Source organism: Colias croceus, chromosome 11 (assembly GCF_905220415.1).
Source record: "Colias croceus chromosome 11, ilColCroc2.1".
Lineage (NCBI taxonomy): Eukaryota > Metazoa > Arthropoda > Insecta > Lepidoptera > Pieridae > Colias > Colias croceus.
In genome coordinates this window covers 716,747-737,612 of record NC_059547.1, presented here as the reverse complement: position 1 = coordinate 737,612, position 20,866 = coordinate 716,747, and the positions used below count along the sequence as shown (strand labels likewise).

The following is a 20,866-nucleotide window of genomic DNA, read 5'->3' as shown; positions in this document are numbered from 1 at the left end:
TCCTTTGTTCGCAGTGATGTTAAATATTTCAAAAATTAACTCATTGGCATTTGTTTTTTATTTTTTTTATTTTAATTAATAGCGTTACGGTTTGGTGCAAATCGTAGGTGTGCTTCTAGTTATTATAAGCTTTCGATGTTTGTGGTTCTTAAATATAAAAGGAGACGCTATAGTGCATATTTTAATCAATTTTTATTATTTAATGATTGTTAAATTTATTGTTATACAAGTACTATTTCATCTTAAAGTAGGTACTTGAAGTTATTAACAATCGTTAATTACTCACAAAAACGAATTGTTAAAACAAAAGACGTAACTAAGCAAAACACCACGCTCTTCAACATTAATTTTCTCCATAATATTAATATTCTATAACGCTAAGTACAAAGCGTCGAAAGAAAGTATTAAAATCTGCTCCCGGTCTTAATATTCATACGTTACAAAGTTTCAGCCAGCACAAAGTTTTCACATTTAAAACTCAACCCGTACCACGAATTTTGACGACAAAGACATCAGTCAGTCTTTTTAGAATTAAACATCAAAGTGTACCTTGGGCCTTTGATGTACATCGATAGAGCCGACCTCACTAATACGCAATATCGTATACTGACATTAATTATTGTAGATACGACATCAAAGCTCGACGGTTATATAAACAGAAAGTCGTTGTACTGTGAATCTAATATATGTAATTAATTTACTAAATGGAATCTAAGTCGGTCCCCGTGTAGATGTGTATTTGATGTGAGCATTAACGCAATATTAGATGATTTTTGTGTAGTCGGGTCGGGCAATGAGTGCTGTTGCGTGCTCTTTGTGTTGGCGGTGTCGGGCGAGTTGTCGCGAGACGTGCAGAGGCTCCCGCGGCGGCGCGCACAAAGGCGCCACTTTGCGGAGTCGTCTTTGACTTTGAGTCTCGAGAGTGTGTGACCTAACATTAATAACCTACTAATAGCTTCTCTTGTTCACGTTTCGCATACGTCTACTCATAATACATATAAAGAGGAAGCCTTTTACGATATTAATTTTCAAAGAAAGACTCATTATTCTATTCCTTTTCAACGTTTTATTTGTTCCTTCTACATAAGTAATTAAGCTTCACTACTTTAATACTACGTTTTAAGAGCAAGAGACGGCTTCGATTTTTTCTCATAATTATATTAGTGACAGTTTAATTAGCGCAGCTTTCATCGGAGCCGCTTTGAGTTTGAACGTTTCAAATAGATTTTACAAGAAGCACTTTCAAAGAGAGCACCCCTAATAAGTACTGAAGAGTCCTCGCACGTGTTTATCAAAGACAGCCTTTCGTTATTCACCGTCTGAATGGCCTCAAAAGAAACTCGTGTAAAACGCTCCACAAAGTGCTGTATCAAAGGGAACGGCGGGCGCAAATATCTGTTTCGTAAACTAGTAAAAACGAAGCTCTCAAAGGTACTGCGTACTCGCGGCAAATTAGGCGGAGTTAAATACGAGCGCCGCTCTCACAAATATATAACTTTAAAAGTGACTCCTCGCTCATTATTTATGTAAGTCAAGTTTATCGCGAAACGCTCCCCCGAGCCTTATTTTTGACAATATCACCCGTTCGGTCCGAGCGGAGGAGGCCCATTCGCGCGAGCTCGCATGTGTATCCATTTAATGCTCGATTCCTATATAATTTAACTTTGCGATCAAAGCGAAATTTTGCAAAGAGCTTCCCGGCGGCGGCGGGCCGAGAGGCGGGTGCGAGCGAGACGCCGACAGAGGCGCGCCCGAGATCAAATGCTGGGCCAAATTAGTCACTCTCCGTCTCTCTATCTCAAAGCCGATCCGGAGCAAAGTTTGCGCGAAGATGACATCAAAAGGAAACCACACACCGGGGTGGTGCGCCCGTCCCCCCGGCCCGACCCATACTTAAATCCGCCGTGTCTCTGCTGTCTTATTGACACGCGACTGACGACTTGCAAGTCGCCAGCGTCGTCTGTTTCAGAAGCTCGCTCCGAAGCCTTTGCCAGACTTATTTAGTTAATTAATACGGAATGCCCTATCAAGTTGCGACTCCCGCGAGGTTGATATACACTTACACGGCTTAGCTGTGTGGAAACTTTAATCGTGCGGCCGTGTCCCACGATGTCGATGTCTTTAATTAGATCCCAACATTGATGGACTTTGCTTTGACGTTACATTCTATGTGAAACTTAATGAACATATTCCAGCGGCGCTCCTTGCGTCATAAGTAGCGTGCTTGAATGAAGCGTTTGTATTGTCTTCTATACGAACAGAATTGATCTCTCAATTTTAATAATTGTATTTGTAAATATAATTATTAAGGTTGTAAATGTAATTACGAAAAGATCTCTTCAGGTTTCCCGAAGTTCTGAAGCCTTAAAAACAAGTTTCAAATTCGCAATTATAACAAACGGCAATTGTGGCTATTTGGGTAAAATTAATTATTTTTCTTTTGTCTTATGATGAATTCGTAAATTTGGTTAGGTAACTAAATAAAAAGCGATTTTTGCAAAAATTATACATTAATGAATTAATTTGTAAGCTAATAGCCGCCTTTGCGGTAATAATAGTGAACTATACTATATTTTTACGCTTTGTTCAAAATGAAATTAAACAAAGATGGTACCGTCTTTGTTAAAATTAAAGTAGATAAAAGCATTTATAAAATCTGAACAATTTATTAAAAAAATTACCTCCTTTTCATTTTTAATACAGTTATAGTTACTATTATCGCTACATATATACAGTCATCCCAATAAAATCCCTAATTTAAAAATTAATCAAACATAAATATTCTTTCAAACCGTTCAAAGAAAATATTTCGTTTGAATCCCTTTTATTCGCTCCTACCTGTGTTTATCTGTAAACATTTCTACACCAAACCTATCGCTCGTTTGAATGCGGTGAACTAAATTTTTACTTGTATAGACAAGGGAATATACGTTTATCCAGATAAATGTATATTCCCTTTCCCAGCAGCTCCAGAGCTGCTGTTATTTTTGAGGATATTCTTCTATCTATTAATATTAAACGACTTTAAAAAATGAGTTTCTAATTCTTTTGTATAGTTTTTCCGCTTTTATGAAAAAAAAAATAGGACATTTATATTTTTATTTGAATAGTTTTCTCGTACTGTCTGTTTTATCAAAACGAAAAACTGTGACAAAAACAATAAGTTAGTCATCACTACTGAAAGTAGATTTTTTTCATTTTCAAAATTTTAATCAAGTTTGCAATAAAGCTTTCGTACGCTTACCCCGTATTTTATAATCGAACAGCTTCTGTTCATTTAAAGATTTCATTTACCAACGCGCAACGGTCTCGAGAAAGAAACACGCCAAGCATCCCATATCGGTTGTTGCGTTGAGGTTGCATTGTGCCCGCGGTTCACTACAGTTCGGCGGTCGTTTCCAGGAACACCACGGTCCTACCTACGGTCAGGGTTGTCACGGTTTTTTTGGCTGGCATTTTTGTGTTCTTAAATGGCACTGGTCTGACGATAAGGCAGCGGAGATGGAAAGCTTGGTACAGATATATGTGAAACTGTTCAAAATAATCAATGTAACTACTGATGTGAAATTTAATGTTAGTTAGGTAAGGACATACAAGGTCTAAAGGACCAACCAAGTTCAATCATGTTTATACCCGTGTGGGTGTTGAACGGCGTTGAGTTTGTAGCCTGTCCATTTGAGTCGTGACTCATATATTTGTTTAATTTTTGCTTATATCATTTGAACATGATAATTTTAAAATTTTGATATCTATTGTGCTATGTGCTAATGTATCGTGTATAAGTATTTCTATCAAGTCAAAATTAGGGACTGTACCTTTCGGATGGCAACCCTTCCCACGGCATCCTTTGTGACGTCATGGGCCCGGTTTCTTCGTCTAATTGAACTCCGCTGGCTCAATGTTGGTCGACGTTATTTGATCTGTTTAGCTCGTGTTTAAAGATTATGTTGGCTCTCGTCATTTCTAAGGATTTCGGCTGAATCACACGGAAATGCGTGTTAAGTAGATTATCGCGTCATTAGGTGCTACTTAGGTGGTATTCGATATAGAATATGGTTAGCTAGACATATATGTGTACAAAGCTAGTTTAGTCTTGACTCTTGCATAACTTATATTTCATTTTGTATTTGTGTTTAGAAAGATTAGACGTTTTATATACAAGCTTAGTCAATTGACGGGATTACAGTCAAGCGCCATTCAACTTATAATTGATAGGAAAAATGTTGCTCCCAGACCACCCGAGTAGCTTCATCTTGAGTGACTGACTCAACATTATCTTAACATTCCATAGCTCTTGACCCATAGATACCATTACGTCAGTGTTTTTGTCATATGATTTTTTTATCTCAGTACAAGATTGCTTTTTAAATAAACATATAACGCTAAAGATGTTGTCAATCAAAGTTCGATCTCCCGTTTCACTTTCATTATCAATTCATCAATCACATGCCATATATGGTTACCTGGAGCCGTGGCGTGCATTTGATATTCTGCATCGCTGCCATCTATCAACTTTTTGTCCCTTATTGCCGCCGTAATATGATTATAATTTTCTCGTCAGTGACCAGATGTCGTATCGTATGTTTGAATTTGTTCTTTATTTTGTTTACCGTCAAGGTCGCGTTTGGGTCGGCGGCGAGGGGTGTCGGGCCCGGCATCGGCTTCCATTGAGCGGGTACCGGTTTGTACAGGAATGCCGCAGTGCGAGCGGCTTTTTGCTTTGGTAGTGCTGCCCACGCGGTCCCTCGGCCCGCCGGCGCCAGCGCCGCTCCCTTGCATGATAAAGGACACGTTGCAAATATAAATGTAATTTGATATTTTGATGCGTTTTTGTTGATGGGAACCTATGATAACGTAATTTAACGGTCGATGTGGTTTTAAATACGCTTTTTCGCTTTAATGGTTGGCCTTTAAACGAAAATATTTATAGGTGTCCAAGTATTATTAAATTTCATACCAAATATGGCAATTTTATTTTCTGACGCATAAAATCTGTATTTTTTACTACGATAGGATTTAAATAAATTATTTCTTATAATTTATGAAGCGAAATGTTAGTATCTTTTGATTTAATTAACACGTTGCACCAAACGGATGCCTTATATTATTTGTACGTTTCCCGGACGCGCCGCTAGTTGGTTCGTACTATCTTGCCCATTCAACTCGGTGAAAAATAACCGTGAAGCCGTGTGAAATAGCTAGATTTATACACAGTGGCCTGAAGCAGCTGGCTCGTCTGCGCTGAACAGCACTGTAAACAAACTGAGATCATCCCCATTAGCTTATTGTGTCTCCTTCATGCTGTCGACTTATTTACTTTTAACTTGCGACATCCCGTCTTTCATATTTAAATATCCGACCGTATTTATTTCATAAAACACATGATTTATTCCAGTGTTTGATAGAAACTGTTATATCAATACGAGGTTAAGTCTTCAATTGAAACAAAAGCTCGCATTGTGAGGGACGAGACAGTCATTAAATCCTTTTTTTTTACCTTTGTCTCCTGCGGGACGTCAGAAAGGGTCTACGGTGTGACACGACTTCCACTTGTCGTATATATTAAAAGTTTTTCCCTTGTAGCATTTATTTTATGAAACTTATATGAAATTATTTGAAAACAGAATTGAAACACGTGTGTTTTGTGTCTGGGTTTCTAAATAGGCTGTAAAGGCTTTTCTGCTAATGAGAGGTTTTGCGTTAAGAATTTCAAGGCTGGTTTTCCTAACGATTTATTTTTTTTCTTTTCAGGATGTTATTCTCCTCATATACGGCACCGTTCAGCTGAAGTTTGAAGGTAATTTACAATTTATTATACCTACGTTTAAATAATTGGGGTATTAGACGAGAAGTAGACGATTTTGAAATTAGCAAAAAATATAGACCTAGACGGGTATTAGTTTTGATTGCATTTCATAAGCTTTATGTACTTAATAAATGAAATACAATTAATGGTAAATTATTTAACAATTTGAATTTAGTGAGAAAACATGTTATAAATGCATTTAAGGAAGGGCGGGGCTATTCCGTCCGAAAAATAACACTCAAAAAAGAACACGTCTGTATTTTTTCTTAAATAATAGCTACGGAAAATTTGTCAATTACATCAAAGCAAGCCGTTATTTCTTATTCTATTCATCATATTTAGAACGTGAAAAACGATTGCAGTAGCTAAGAAAATAGCTATATTCTAATAGGAGTTGACTTTGTGCAAAATAGCCCCGCGCGGGGTTATTTCGTCAAGAGTTTAATAGAACGACATCTGTGGAGCAATTTCCATTTTACCCAGAAATATACAATACTGATGACGCTGCCTATTTGAATTTGTATTTAGTTACGCAGACATAAGGTTCATTTTCGAGAAAAATCATTCTAAATTTTTGGAGGGGCTATTCCGTCTAGCGTCCATACAAGATAGTGACGCGCACACAATATCGATATAACTTTTTTGAAATATCGATAACTTTTTGTGTGGAATCAATTTGAATAAGAAAAGTTAAGTGGCTTCTTGACGCTATTTGGCGCTCTCTTCACTTAAAAATTTATTATTACTTGATGTAAACATAATTTATCCAAAATCTATTATGGGTGAACCGAAGTGTAGTTACTTACACTTATTTTAAGCATACCTTTATTATTTATTAATAAATATTTCACTGTAGTTACAGATAGCAAATTGCTAAAAGAGGCCGTTTTTCGCAAATTTTCTATTTATTATTACAGTGAAATATTTATTACTAATATGGTATACTTAATATAAGTGTAAATTGTAATACCACTTCAATTCACCCAAAATAGATTTTGGATAAATTATGTTTTCATCAAGTAATTAATTTATAAGTGTTGAGGGTGCCACATAGCGTTAGGGCCCCATAAGGTAGAACAATTTTTCTTACGAAAGAAGCAATACATTCTAAACTTCCAAATATAATTCAATTTGATTCCAATTTTTTTGACCCAGGTATTAAAAAAACACATTTAAGTAAGTAGTAAACTTTATTAAGGAACAAAATGATAAAATTGTGTCAACATAAGTATTCAAAACACACATAAAATTGCTACAAAACAAAACAAGATGACTCTTAGTTAATAAAATTGCAACAAACAAAAAGACAAGGAATCGTATTAATAACTATTGAGATCAAATTTCTATCCCTACTACAATGTCAGTTGCCTCAACATTTATGCTTATGTCGATAAGAAAGCCAATCGTAGCACGTCACTAGCTTTTTGCAAATTCATACAAAATCGACGGGGCTATTTCGTCTTAAAAATTGACAATATAGCCAAAATATTTTTTGTGGTTATGACATCGGACTTAATAACACTTTTTATTTAAAGCGTAGGATAAAATAAATAGTTTAGAAAGAATCTCCAACATTCAAAGTTATTACTTACCTTGGGCAGTTTTCACGTGGTATAAGATAATTAATAATTGCTCTGATGTTGATGCAAAAGTTCATTTACTACAAACATACATTACAACGCTTTTTGATGTTCACGCCCCCCTGAAGGTTAAAAAATTTAAATCACCCCCAACACCTTGGATTACTGATAACGTAAAATTGTTATTCAGATTAAGAAATAACGCTACAAAAAAATTCCGCAAATCTAAATCTGATATTGACAAGAAATATTATTTGGATTTAAAACATCAAGCTAATGTTGTATTGCAAAACGATAAAACGGCATACTTTCAGAAACATATAAATGATAACATAAATAATGCTAAGTCTTTGTGGAGAAACCTGAAATCCCAAGTATTACCCTCTCATACTAGTAGCTGTATCCCAGATTGTTTTGATAACCCTGATAAATTAAATGAAGATTTTTTAAAAGTACCAGGCTCCATTGACGATAGTGCTTGTGCTTCACAATTGAAATTCTATAAGGAAAATAAATATAGTGTAGCTGAATTTAAAATAAAACCAGTAAGTGAGGATACAGTTATTAAAATTATCAACAATATTAAAACAAACGCTCAAGGAATAGATAACATAAATATAGACATGATTAAACTAACTTTACCAAATTCACTCAAAGCCATTACTGATATAGTGAATACTTCAATAACTTCTGGTATATTCCCTGAGCTATGGCGTCGTGCGGTAGTTCGACCTATTCCCAAATCATCTAATCCAACAAGCTCAAAGGATTTGAGACCCATCAGTATCTTACCGTGTCTTACCGTGTGTATGTTACCTACATATTGGAAGCCCGTGATGAGGGGGAAGGTACGATGCTTGTTCTACTAGATTATACGCGTGCGTTTGATGCACTTAACATAAACTTGCTCTTATCAAAATTGGGGTACTATGGCTTTTCGGGTAACTCTCACAAGTGGTTCAAAAGTTATTTATCTATGAGATCACAGATTGTTGAGATACGTACTGAAAATGGATCATTGCTAAAATCCTCCCCGCGAGCTATTTTTAGAGGTGTGCCACAGGGATCCATTTTAGGCCCCCTGCTTTACATCCTCTATAGTGCTGACATAACCAAGTGTTTCCGTTACTGTCGATATCATATGTACGCGGATGATATCCAGCTTTATATATCCTGTAAACCAAGTTGCACATCGTTAGCAGTAGAAAAAATAAACGAAGAGTTACAGAGGATTGTAGAATGGTCTGAGGAAAATTCTCTTATGTTGAACCCTCAGAAGTCTAAATATATTATTCTTGGAAGTAGGAAACAAGTAAAATCAATCAATAACGCTAAACCTCAAATTATTATTAACAATAGTGTAATTGAAAGTGTCAAAGTCGCATGCAACTTAGGTCTTACAATTGACCCACAGCTCCGGTTCGAATTTCATTTAAATAATGTTGTGAGAAACTGTTTCTATAGACTAAAAATATTATATTCGTTTCGAAATTTCATATCCATATCACTCCGTAAAAAATTAGTTGATAGCTTAATCCTCTCCAAACTAAATTATTGTGATGTAGTTTATGGTCCATGCTTGTTGGTCAGAACGGAGCGAATGATTCAGAGAGTTCAAAACGCATGTGCACGATACTGCTTTGGAATACCTAAAAGAAGTCACATCACTCCTTATCTCAATAAAAATAATATTTTAAAAATGGCTGCAAGAAGGAGATTGCATCTGGCTAATATGATATTTTCAATAATCAAAAAGGAATCACCGAAATATCTTTATGATAAGATTGAATGGAGAGAGCAATCAAATATGTATCCTACAAGAACAACAACGAATCCTCTTATAGTTCCTAAGTATCGTACAAGCGCTTTTCGAGGTAGTTACAAATGGGCAGCAACCCATTGTTGGAATGATTTACCTCCTCCTATTAGGGATAAGAAATCAAAATTCTCATTTAATAAACATTTAACAGCGTACCTTTTAATCAAACAGAAACATGTTTAAACATTTCATTGCTCGTTTGTAATTCTACGCACTTGTCTGGTTTTGGCTTGTATTGTAATGTATATAATTGTATGTAATGTATTGTATTTATTCACTTAACAAAATATAAATTGTTTATTTATAAGTACTACCATTTATGATTTTATTTATTATGTTTTTTTTATTTTTTTTTTTTTTATTATATTTATATTAATTATTTATTTATTACTTATATTGAATATTAACATTAAGTAAATCTTTTTATAAGTAGGTAATTAGACATAAGTATAAATAAGGTGTCGCTGAAAATCAGCACTGCAGTGAAAGTCTATGCTTTCACTGTAAAATGCTGAGCGGCATTCCTTTTAGCTAGTAGGTTTTATTAATTAGTTTGTAAGTACATAGATTGTTAATTTTTAATGTAACTGGCCTGCTTGCTAATAAAGATTTATTATTATTTATTTTTTATTATTTTCACAACAATCACTTTTTACACGTAAAACGAAATAAAATTTGCGGAGCGTCGTCTATGTTGTGTCCATTCAAAATAACGACTGTAGAAGAATAGCTGTAATTCCAAAACCATGCATCCTACAGCGACATATGTTAGCTTATCGCGTAGCTAATAAAATTTTATACCTGCCGAAAGATTTCGTTACTAGAAATCTATTAAACTGTAGGCTACAAAGTCTTCTGACAAGATTGCCCCGCCGACAAAATAGCCCCGCCCTTCCTATTCAAACAATTCATTTGCAAAATGATTACAATTTACAATAATTATTACGTCATTTGTTTTTGTTCAATTTTAAGTTTTTATTTTTCTTTTGGCACGCGTCAATTAATAGATACACTTCTAGACACTCACCAGAAAAGTATATTCGAAAAAATAAATGACCAAACCCGAAATTACGACCTTATATTTTATTTACATTTTACGTAATAGGTTACGTCCACGTTTCAATCCGCTAACGTTGAAGCAATTGCTTTATTACCCGCACGGTTTTCCAATTTGGCTCCTTAGTTCTAATCCGCTACGTCAGCGTTCGCAGCGGAACATTGGTATGTGTCGTTATTACTGCCCTAATCACTGCCACTAGCTGTGTGATGCGTCAACAGTTTAACGCTCGTGTTCTGGAGCTTTCCCTTGGATTTTTTGAGAAGCGTTATTAGATTTAGGTATGAGTAAGGTAGCTGGTTGCTTAATAGTTTACCGCTCGTGTTACAGAGCCTTTCCGTGGATTTTTTGAGGACAAACGTTATTAGGATGTAGTTAGGTAGCTGGTTGCTTAGTTGGATATTTTCAGTGACTATTCAAAATTAGATATGCGTGGTGAAGTCATGAAATAGTTTTGTTGTTATAAATGGTAGTAACGAATTTCGATACAAATTAATGGCTGATTAGATTTTTAATTGCAGGAATGCAAAATGTTTTTATATTTTAATTCGTATTCGATTCGTGTTTGTATTTCTTTTTATTTCTACAATAATTAATAAGTTACTTTGCCACCAAGCCTGTGAATTTTGATTGCAATTTAGCCTCATAATATAATTTAATTTCCCTTCAAACCCTCCCTAGCGAAAACCAAAACTACCGATCTCATAATCTCATTACTTCTACGCGTTTACTCTCAAAAGAGGCAACAGTATAACGTTAAATCCCACGTCACGAGAGAAAAAAACGAGCGAATTTTTATATTAAACCGGCTCTCGTAAGCCGCATTCACCTGAGGAGGCTCTAGACGGCAAATTAAGTGACATTAGAGGTATAATGCCGGTCGAGGGAGACCTGAAGCCGAGTGAGTGACAGACCACCGCGTATTTCACCGTGTTCTTATAAAACTAGCGAGGGATTTCTGTCGTTGTTACAAGCACTTAGCGCATAAAATACTCCGTCAAGATTTCTTCGACGACATCTAATTGGTGCAATGTAAAACGCCACGGAACCGTAGTTGCCGTAGCGCTGGTCCTGCTTCACGGTGAATATTGCGTCGAGTGAGGCTGCAGTCAAAACCCGCTTTGTTCGGACTAGAAGTGCGTTTAACTAATATAAAGTGTAGTTGTGTGAATAGTTGAAACACTAGAGTTTTTTGTTCGCGAATAGGCTGAAAGCATTTATGAAAATCGCGCAGTTCTCATGCTTACAGGTTTTATGAGGCTCATTTTAGACTCTTTATTTCCGTTCAGCGTGTGCTTTTTCATAGTGCGCCTTTCAATGCACATTGTGTCTGCGACTAAACAAGCTCGAGACCTTCAATTTTATTATGGAAAAATACAATTTCAGAATAAGAAACAGCTGTTCGGATGCAAATGGATTGTTATCTAATTTGCCCAGCTCTTAGAAATTTTAAAAGTAGGAATGAAATTGTTTTTCTCATTGCATCATTCGATTGGATGCCTCGGATAGGTAATTCGTTGAATTATATAGCTTTTTAAGTCTTACAACGCTTGATGACGTTATACGGGTTTTGTTGGTGGATAATATATGTAGTTGCGAATGTAACAATCCTATCATTTCCGCGCTCGCGACATCTTTTATTGTCGTCGCGGCAGTCCGGCGGCCCTCATATTTCGCCGTAGCAAATTACGTCGCAACAATAGCCAATGCATTATGTTCTCAAAGGCAGCAGATTAAATCATTGTGTCGCTGACTGGGCTAAGTGGACGGGCCTTTATATTAAGATAATAACTTTCTAGCTTATTGTAGCATGTGTTTCTTTTCTTTGAATGGAGTTAGCTTTTTGTTTGCTACTTTGTGAACTCGTGTATAAATGTCCTTTTGGTTTATAATTAAATATCAAATGCGTAGATTTAAACAGTGTATGAAATGGTGTATCTGCAGCTTATTTAAAATCACAGTATTACAATTTGCCTACTAACTAACTATTGTCTAAAAGGTAAAAAATAACTAAACCTAAAATATTCCGAAAAATAATTAAAATCATAAAAATGCTGAATGTAAAAATGACGACGCGACGGTACAATATTATTATCCAGAAAAATCTCCATATAGTGACAGCCTTAATTTATTATTTACAGTTTTATTACCGCTGCAAGCGTATCGCACATTCGAAGAATTGTGCACTCCCATATATCTCGGAAATCTGATTACGACCATACCTCTTCGACATGAAATCTACGCTACAAATGAGATCTGCTCATAACCCTTGAACTTTACTCCGCAGTTCACATCTAAATCAACTCTACTATGTTATTTGAATGTTCCTCATAATGTAGGTACTCTACGTATATTTAAATTGTGACTCGTGCTTTTATGAGAATCGAATTCCGGTATCGACGTTGTCGTTCATCTCACTGATATTATGGATGTGTGTTTCAATGTATATTTATTATTTCGTCTCGCTAAAACATCTGGTTGGTTTTTGATTAAATTTGGCACGCATGTTTATAGCCTGGATAAACAAAAACGTTAGACTGATGGCGGATAAGATATATACAGTAGTGTTTTATGGTCATCTAATTTTGAAGCTCATTTTGTCGATAATAAATCCATTACACTCATTAATATTTATAGCTCCAAATAAACACGCAACAAACAAAAGTAATTTGCGTTCTGTAATTAATGAATGGATAAATTAAATGATAAAATATAATAGCACGAATGAAATTTAATGTTCAAACCAATAACCAGTTGTTTGAATAAAATTAAATGCTCAATATTAGGTTTATCATAGACGTCAGCAGCAGACGCGAGGCCCGTTTTTGTTTTCTACAGACAGGCGTACCGCAGGGTGCTATTTTATGTCCGCTATTGTTGTTTTTTCATTGAAGTGCCGATATTTGTTTATGGTTTCTTTCCATATTTTTTTTTTATAATTTATTTTATAGTTACACGGAAATTTTAAAAGAAGTTACTCCGTTCGACGAATTTGACGAAGATATTTTATTATGGTCAATGTACATATTCGTTGAAAAATATAATGCGTCGCGCGTTAATTACCTTCTACCTGGAATGTGTGCACGGATTATCTTTCAGAGATATTTTATAGTATCTGATACACTCGTGATAAATACGTAACCATAATGATATTTGTAATAAAATGTGACGTGGATTGCGCACTTCAACCCTTCGCGTAACGCATCAGACGCACGGGCGCGGCGTCACGAGCGACCGCCGACCGGGCAAACGTATTGAAAATCCGTACATAATTACACGCTTGTCGTTCGCATTAGGCGTAATGTCTTGTTTATTGGAGTAGGGAATGTTACGCTAGTTTACCGTATCAATTGTGCTTTTGAAAGCTTTGCATTTTTTTGTTCTTGGTCGGTTGAATAGTGGCACATGTTTGGTATTTGTCGCGTCTTTGTATAAAAAATAGTACGAATAATCATAAAAAACAATGTTTGTTTCGATCCTGACCCGCAAAGAAAACAGGATTATTTTGTTTAATGATAGTTAATTTCTACAGATACTGATAAAATACAAAATATTCCTCTGTTAAACATTTTAATATACCTTATTACCATTATTTTCTTCGGTAATGATTAAGATTTATTCTAATCCAAATACCACAAGTGTGGTTAAATTGCTACAGATTTCCAAATTCACCATCAAATTAATGTTATACCGTATCTCCGGTTATTATAATTGGGGGTTGCATAAGTGTCCGCTATCTTTAAATTGAGCCATCTTTTATTCATCGGCTCCAATCATCTGAACCGCTGAGTGTCCAGAGGCGTCAGTAAATATGTAAACAGACAAATCGTCGTTATTCTATTGTTCCTCGTTAGCCGTACCAGCAATTATGCTGACGTTATTGGCGTAGTTAGGTCTTTGTTTATCTTATGTTTGTATCAATTGTATTTTATTGCCGATTTTAATGTTCTCCAAATGAGATTATGTTGTTACATTTTTTGGTTGAAATTTTTTAGGAGTTTTATTAATTTTTGGTATTGTTTAATTTTTGATGAATGTCCAAAATGTTACGCAATAGATGTTAGAAATTCACAATTTATTTTTACTCCATCCATATGCAAGAGATCGATCATAAATGACAGTTTCGACGAATAGTTTTGCCATGTTACATGTTCTCAAATTAATTCGTTTCCCATATTGTTATTCGGAGTGCGGTACGGATCCGTCGATCCATTCGATTTATTGAAAGTTGACGAACTGAAATACGTTTCCACCGCAACGTTTTGCTTGTTGTTTGACGTTTTGACAGTTGCGGTCAGCTCTTTCATACTGCCTGACGTAACGGTAAAAAAATAAATGGACTATAAAGCAAGAATAGCGCTAATGCATTACACGCTTTGGTAACATTAATACCATATGAATTCATAATGCCCTGTGAGTACCGTATTTCAATACTTTATGTACCATTTACTATTTACTTTGAGCTGTGATTGAATAACTAATGCTCGAGTCTGTTAAAAATTCTAACCATAAAAACTGGTGAAGTGTAAAAATGGATTTGCAACAGTAGTTTTAAAGCGCATACTCTAATAATAATTTATACGATCTCTCTTTGTAGTGTAGTGTAAGTGGTTAGAGATCATAAGCCAAGCTAAATATGAATCGACGAATATGTAGAGACAATGTCTATGAAACATCAAAGCGTACGGAAAAGTACAAACCTATATTTTTAGCTATAGTAGGTATATAAATTATGAGTGATCAAAGGCGAGTCCGAAATCGTGTGCATTTCATTCAGGAACATCTGTACTGTAAAATGTAAAAAACGTATTTTCCTTTCGTATGCCGCGACAGGTCATTGTATGCAAATGTCTCTTGCAGACGTCATTGTTCCTCAAGATGAAGCTGGGATTCCATTATGCCTGGGTTCCTTTATACCTTGGCCCGGGGCTGGATTCCGTATTCCATTTCCATCCCGTTCCACGGCTGATTGCGATTACCTGGAGACGAGCGGACAGGTTTAATCAGGCCTGCAATTGAAAAAACAATGCCGGATTGAATGATTGCCTGCGGTTGAGTTTGCGACGTCTTTTGGGGTATTGCGATGCCGTGATTACCTCCGTACATTACTACATCAGACAACCTTAATGGAAGGCTTTTTGCGCTTTTTAATGCTTTTTTTTTCATCCCAGTGATACAAACATTAAAACGTTTTAATTTAAATGCATTTCTAACTATTATTTTCAAGTAATTCATCTCCAAACCATTCAAGCTTCTCATTTCTCCGCTGTAAATTAAGTTTCTTGTCTCATATTTCATACTTAATCTTGTTCAAATATTTATACTAACCTAATGAGTATACATTAATATACCATTTAAATCGCACGTCATTCCTTGCATCGCCATTTAGATATAACGTGAGCTTTCGTACACGTCTGTTGGCCTATTAGCGTCGTGACAAATCGGCTCTCGTGCGCGCATGGCCACCCCCGTCCCGCCGGGGTCTCGACACGTGACACTATTGTCCACGGCTATTTTATTGGCTTCTGTTTTATTCTGAATTTCTGCTTTTATATTCACGTTTCGCACGTTGTTGGCCATCTTTTGTATTGTGTTCTCTGTTAAGGATTTTGTATGGACTTGCCATTTGGTAACGATCAAGTTTTGTGAAGGAGTTATTTTATTTTTGTTAGACTTACACATTTTTTTTCTGGAACGTAGCTTTTCTCATGATTTACTTTAAACTTGTTATTTCTGTAAATAAACTACAACGTTACAAGTTAAGTGTTATGTTAGATGAAATATCTAAAACATTCACCTGACCAACCCAAAACTAGACAAATCTCTGGAATGCACAAATTTGGATATTTTCCGATATCAAATCCAAAGTAGCAACTGTCGAGGATTCCGTGAAAATTTAATATCGTACGGTCAAGATATGCGGTGTCCACTCGCGGTGAAAATATTCTGCATAAGAGCATTTTACGCGCGAAAGCATTTCGGATATGTCGCCGGGAAGCTGAATTATTGGCGGATTTCATTCTGCTTCAATAGAATTTGTATTTATTTTACAATGTTACTTGTATATTTCCTTTTTATTATATGCCATAACAATTATTTAATGGTTAGATATTAATATAATTCAGCACTGTTAATCGGAGAGACTTAAATTTTAACATTTTATTAATTACTGACGGTGAGCGTGAACAGGAATATGAAATTAAAATATTTCTTATGGCTTATAGTTTCTTCCGAACCCTAAAATTCCAGACGTATTTGCATAAAGTAGCTGCAATCGAGTATTTAGTATTAAAATATAAAGATGATCACTTGATTGCAGGTAAGGTATTTCATTCATGGAACTTTATAATTATTTCCTCCTAGAACAACAGGAGAAAATCTTAACCGCGTAAAGTCTATCCATCCAAAAACATTTTCATGTAAAATGTTGCCAAGACGAGCCCATATGACTCGCACTGTCAAAAAGTTATCAGATCTCATGTAGAGCCAAGCTTCTAACACTACACGCCCTAACTCTACAAGGCCTAACTTCACAAACTCTACACCTTAGTCAAAATATGTGGCTTGGCCATTTCGCTACATTCACATCGGCGTAAGGTGAAAAATTAATTCACTGTTCATTACTTTTGTGTTATACAATAGTTCTTGTAGTAACGAACGGCCAAGCCACATATTTTGACTAAGGTGTAGAGTTTGTGAAGTTAGGCCTTGTAGAGTTAGGACGTGTAGTGTTAGAAGCTTGGCTCTACATGAGATCTGATAACTTTTTGACAGTGCGAGTCATATGGGCTCGTCTTGGCAACATTTTACATGAAAATGTTTTTGGATGGATTTCATTTCTTTTTGTAAGTTGTTTGTAACAAAATTTTATATGTCGATTAAATTTTTAATTTTTTTTAACAAGGAGTACCTATACATATATATATCTAGGGGAACCAAGTTTTAGATTATTAGATTAGACCTCTAGCGTCATGAAAATTTAATTTAAAATTACAGGTCTCATACCAACTCCCATCCCCTAGTTTAAGGGGTTGGGGGATGAAAGTTACAAGTTTTATAATTTTTTTGTTGTTTGTGTGCTAATACTAGCTTACATACAAAATTTCAGCTTTCTAGGACATTAGGAAATACCTTAAGAATTTTGATGATCATCAGTGAGTCAGTGACGAAGTTGGCGTTTTTTAGATATAAATAAAATCTGAAGTATAAAAGCTAATGTAATTAAAACTTAATAAGTTCAATAAGTCCGCTATTGACAATATATCCCGAAAATTTTGTTGATCTAGCATAATCCAAACCCAAGTTATGAGGGTTCAAAAAAACGTCGAAGCGCTTCGAGAAAAGGTAGGTAGTGCCCGTGCGCTTCGCTTGTTCGCTTGGCTCGTCTTGGCGGGGGCACTACCGTGCCCCCAGATTTCCTCTCTTCAAATAGTTTCCAAGTATATCATAATAATGCTATTGATATTCAAGAACCATGACATTAATATTATTATCCCTAACGAAGACAATTAGCTGGTAATTAGGTGAGCATGTGCGGAGCGTACGCAAAATAGTTCTGTGCCTATCGTAATTTTGTTACTTACGATGTTACTAGATTGCTTTGGTGAGGTCGCATGTGTGTGTGTACAATCAGTATTACATACACCCACACTTAATGATGTAATAACGCGCTCTCTTTAAGAAATAGTGTCGCTTTATTTATATTAAATTTTTGAACTATTCCAGTCTAGTGGTCCTTGATAAAGTCAATTTTTTGTCTAATTATCGATTATATTCTAGTTATTTCTGGTTATTCCATTCTTAAACGTTAACTTGTGGTTTAATATAATATTAATCTTTGGAAATAAGGAAAAATTCTTTCATTCAAAATTTAATTTAAGAAGCCATCTTAATAGTTTTTAAGACCTACAATATTTATAAATTAATCGTAAAAGATCAATTAATTCCATAATTCTCTACCCATTCATCAATACTGGTACAGCATATACTACAGCATATAATAATCGCAACGGTCACCGATCTGCGGGCGGCAATTCAAATAAATTACCTCCCTTTGAGAGACGGCTTCTTTGATCATCGCCAAATCAATTTCGTTCTACTATTAGGCGCTTCGTTTAAGTGATATTTAAATCGACAATTTTATTACTCGTTCCTGTTTGTGGTTATCGTTTTGTAGTGTTTACTTTGAGTATGGTATCTTAATTGTCCGGTCTAGTGGTGAATCTTAATCTAGACAGTGGATTAATTTCAGTATCCAGTCATATATTTGCATCTTGTAGATTTTATAATTGCATCTTGGGGTAGTATTTGAATGTTGTGCCGTTTGACTAGGGGGAAAATTTAATGATTAAACAAATTTTATGTCAAATAAATGTCAGATTAGTTTAAAGGGGTGACTTAACCTTTTGATAGCGGGTTGAAACAACGTGACTTCCTTTAAATTTAATGACACTTTGTGTGTTTTCCCAATGTTTATTGTGCATATTTTAATGAAATTTGAAGGTAGATATTTTCAAAATGTTAATAAACAGGCCGAAAACTTATATAATCAGGTTAATATTGACATATACGCGTATAATGGGTGTTGACCATCTGTTGACAGGCTCGGCACACATATCATTGTGTTGGTTAATATTCCCTTTGAGGCGGAGAGCATGTCAAACAAACTTGAATATTATCTAAGGCCGCCGCTACACGGGCGCTAATGACGGCTGCCATTTGGAGAAATTATAATTAGTACCTAGCATTATACTAATCACTAGTAATGCTCTAAATGCGAGAGCTTCGTATAAATGTTCCAATGGTATTTATCAGACCATATCTGTATGTGAGTTTAGTTAGGCTAGATTATAGAGATCATGTCAACCTTGTTTGTAATATTATTAGAATAGTGCTCATTTTAATTTCGTTTTGTTAATGTCACCTGTGAAAAGTTTGTTTTTATATTTTTGTGTTTTCCTTTGTCGTTTATATACAACAGTTATTCCTTTTATAAGCATTTCTTTATACGTTAACAAGTGTCGGTTGCTTTCATTAATGATTTTTGTATATATTTGGAACCTCGAAGGTATTGTACCTTCTGCTTGTTAGATGTTTTGATATCGTCTCGACTACTTTGACCCAAAGACATGTGATACCGATATCATTAGTTATTGTTACTCCCACGCTCTAATCCTTTTGCTCTCGTGCGATCTTTTACAATTCTGCTTCACTCTGCACGCTGAATACTTTTATGTTTAATGCTAATTCGTCAAAGGTTCCCTCTCTTTGTGTGGACTTGCTAATCATCGCGGCGTGCCAAGCGTCTTCAATTCGTCTCTACAGTACTTTGTTTTGGCTCTGTTTCATTACTTGCAAGTTTATTAAAACTTAAAAGTGAACTAACATTTTAATTGTCAACTTTTGTGATGACGATGACGGTGATGACGGAAATGAATCCTTTGTGAAATAATTCTGGTATTATTTTGCATTTTTTTTTAAACTATCTTAAATTAACAAATGTGCTAAAATGATATTTATTTCATAAAATCTTCTTTAGTAAAACATAATATGAGGGCTATGATAATATTTATGCTATAAACAATCTACCTACCTATGATTCTGACCTGACTTATTTCCGAGTTCACTCATTTAGAAATTAGTACTTACTTAAACAACCAGGTGAAAACGTGTTGCTCATCTGCTTTTGTGCTAGTTATTAGATATTTCATATTACATAGTGTGAGCAAAGTCGCGGGCTGTGGCTGGACTTACAATAATACAACGCTAAGCCGGCTCCATCGCTCCGGCCGAGGTTGTGTCAGTGATGCTAATTCGTCAAAGAACGCGCGCCCTTTGTGCCGGCTCGCTAATCAGCGCAGTTTAATGGTCAGAATTACTTCCCGGCTCATTCCACCTTTAGCGCCAGCCGCGTGATTAGAGGATGATGAGGTATTTGTACTTATTGGTAAGGATTAAGATATGGCGTTGTAGCCTTGCTGAGTTCTGTCTGTGATCGGATTCGATTGATAATCTTCCTTTGTTACAAAGGCGTGAGCGGAGTAGGTCATTGGTTCTAATTGACATGTAAAATTAGGTTTATGATCTAGTTTGATGTGTTATATATGTGTTAGATTATTTGGCTTTGTGATTTTGGGTTAGTTCATGTTTGACTGATTGGTAGAAAACAAGAAATGTACCTATTACCTCATGACATTTATCACATCGATCTACTGATATTGAAATGTTTCATATAGTTTATTTTTTTGAAAGCTTCTTGTTACTTATATTGTTATTCTTTCACACATTTGGTTTGGTAAAAACGGAACATTAATTTCATTGTTCCAAGGAGTATCCATCTTTATGGATGATACATTTTTAACGACTATAATATTTTTGTTTCCACCCTTTACTGTGACAAAATATGATATCGTGGAAATAATTGGGCCTTTTTAATGTTTTTATATGAATTTTTTTGGTCATAATCGAAATCGTATTTACAAGATCCTCTGGCCATTGAGATTTGGGCCATAGTTACATAACAATACATTTTTACTTTAGTGATGTTGTGAGTTTGTGACTTTGTATTTGCTCTTTATCTGTCTCTAGAGATTATCATTTTAGTG

General features: G+C 35.3%; 1 protein-coding gene across 2 annotated transcripts in view; it reads left to right on the top strand.

The window, feature by feature from the left end:
• The window catches only part of LOC123695809 (axin), an 84,434-nt gene that overhangs the window by 27,455 nt on the left and 36,113 nt on the right, over positions 1 to 20,866 (top strand). For both annotated transcript variants that reach the window (XM_045641745.1, XM_045641743.1), the window contains exon 2: positions 5,752 to 5,797. The gene's annotated coding sequence lies outside the window, so the exon portion shown is untranslated. The remainder of the gene's footprint in view (positions 1 to 5,751; positions 5,798 to 20,866) is intronic.